The sequence below is a fragment of the Triticum dicoccoides genome, chromosome 3A (assembly GCF_002162155.2).
Source record: "Triticum dicoccoides isolate Atlit2015 ecotype Zavitan chromosome 3A, WEW_v2.0, whole genome shotgun sequence".
NCBI classification, from domain to species: Eukaryota; Viridiplantae; Streptophyta; class Magnoliopsida; order Poales; family Poaceae; genus Triticum; species Triticum dicoccoides.
Window position 1 is genome coordinate 53,685,355 of NC_041384.1, and position 2,886 is coordinate 53,688,240.

Here is a 2,886-nt window from a genome sequence, read left to right on the forward strand (position 1 = left end):
ATTTGCCTATTGAAATCTAGGAGGTCCACCTCTACCTAAAGGTGATCCTGTGTTCGAATTACAATTGCCTGACACTTTGAAATATGCTTATCTTGATGAAAATAAAGATATATCCTGTTATTATTAGTGCTAACCTTTCAGAACATGAAGAAGAGAGATTATTGAAAATTCTAAAGAAACACAGAGCTGCTATTGGATATACTCTTGATGATCTCAAGGGCATTAGTCCCACTCTCTGTCAGCATGAGATTAATATGGAACTTGATGCTAAACCCGTTATTGATCATCAATGACGTTTAAATCCTAAGATGAAAGAAGTGGTAAGAACTGAAATACTAAAGCTTCTGGAAGCAGGTATAATCTATCCCATAGCTGATAGTAGATGGGTAAGTCTCGTTCATTGTGTCCCTAAGAAGGGAGGCATTACTGTTGTTCCTAATGATAAGAATGAACTCATTCCACAAAGAATTGTTACTGGCTATAGAATGGCAATTGATTTAAAATAAATAAATAAAGCAACTAGAAAAGATCATTACCCCTTGCCTTTTATTGATCAAATGTTAGAAAGACTATCTAAGCACACACACTTTTGTTTCCTTGTTGGATATTCTGGTTTTTTTCAAATACCTTTTTCACAACCCGATTAAGAAAAAACCACCTTTACTTGCCCTTTTGGAACTTATGCTTATAGATGTATGCCTTTTGGTTTATGCAATGCACCTGCTACCTTTCAAAGATGCATGACCGCTATATTCTCTGATTTTTGTGAAAAGATTGTTGAGGTTTTCATGGATGATTTTTCTGTGTATGGAACTTCTTTTGATGACTACTTAAGCAACCTTGATCGAGTTTTGTAGAGATGTGAGCAAAACTAGTAGCAATAGTAACTTAGCAAGAACAATATGTGGAAAACTCGTAGGCATTGGATCGGTGAATCCGTTGGATGATATTCATCACATAACAGTCATAACCTAGGGCGATACAAAACTACCTCCAGTTCATAAATATAATGTACGCACGTATTCCGTAAATAGTCATACGTGCTTATGGAAAAGAACTTGCATGACATCTTTTGTCCTACCCTCCCGTGGCAGCGGGGTCCATAAGGAAACTAAGGGATATTAAGGCCTCCCTTTAATAGAGAAATGGAACAAAGCATTAACACATAGTGAATACATGAACTCCTCAAACTACGACCATCACCAAAAAGTATCCCAATTACTGTCACACCGGGGTTTACGAATCATAACACGTAATAGGTGAATATGACTTGCAAGATCGGATCTAGAACATAGATATAATAGTGAAAACATAAACGGTTCAGATCTGAAATCATGGCACTCGGGCCCTAGTGACAAGCATTAAGCATGGCAAAGTAATAACAACATAAACCTCAGAACATAGTGGATACTAGGGATCAAGCCCTAACAAAACTAACTCGATTACATGATGAATCTCATCCAACTCCTCACCGACCAGCGAGCATGTGAAGGAATTACTCACTCCTGGTGGGGAGCATCATGGAATTGGTGATGAAGGAGGGGTGGTGATGACAAGACCAAAGATTCCCCTCTCCGGAGCCCCGAACAGGCTCCAGATCTGGCCTCCCGATGAAGAACAGGAGGTGGCGGCGGCTTCGTATCGTGAAACGTGATGAAACTTCCTCTCCTTTTTTTCTCCGAAAATAGTTATTTATGGAGTTGGAATTAGGGTCAGGGGGCCCACGAGGGGACCACAACCCACCAGGGCGCGCCAAAGGGGGGGGCGCCCTGGTGTATCTTGCCCAGCTAGGGCACCCCTCCGGTGGTTCTTGGTTCTATTATTTTTTATATATTCTAAAATAATTCTTCAAAAAGTTTCATCCAAATCCGAGAACTTCTATTTCTGCTAAAAACAACACCATAGTAGTTCTGCCAAAAATAGCGTCAATCTGGGTTAGTTTCATTCAAATCATGCAAATTAAAGTCCAAAACAAGAGCAAAAGCGTTAGAAAAAGTAGATACGACGGAGACGTATCAATTTCCCCAAGCTTAAACCTTTGCTTGTCCTCAAGAAATTCAGTTGACAAACTGAAAGTGATAAAGAAAAACTTTAACAAACTCTTTTGTTCTTGTTTACATAAATAAGCTTAAGTAGCACCCAGGTTTTCAGCAAAGATTATGACTAACCATGTTAACAATAACTCTTAGAAATTATATTAACTCATATCAATAGCATAATCAACTAGAGAGCAATAATAAGATATATCAAATACCAACACTTTGTCAAAACAATCATGATATAATACCAACACTTTGTTTACATAAATTTGAACGGGTAGCTAGTAAAGAAATAAAATTCCTAAATTGATAAACAGTAAAATTAATTATCACAAAAGGCATAATATAAAATTTCTATTATTTTGTGACTAGTTTAATAATTAAATACTTAAAACACTTGATCAAATGGTAAATTGTTTTGGCGTACAAAGCAGACGGACGCCAGTACTGACAAATTAACACAAATAAAAGCAACGCCACCAGTGCATTCCAAACGGTGAGTGCATATATGGGCCAAAATATTTGTGGCATTTCAAAGAAAAGCAACGTCAACACTAATCATATACAACTGGCATGTTGATTTGTCCTACGCCAGCACTATTTAGAAAAAATACTACTGGCGTTGATGGGAAATGGCGCGCCACCAATGATAGTTGTGGCTAGCTGTTTTTCCACTAGTGAAGAGTAGCTAATTATTCAAACTATAAACCACTAAAGCAAAAACTAAGTGGAGTAATAGTGGAGTCACATACCAAGTAGCAATCCCCCAAAACAGTTTCAGAAACGGAGCTTCGAGCAAAGAGATTGAAATCCGCGGGTTTGAGAGCAAGAACACGAGAGAGAGAGA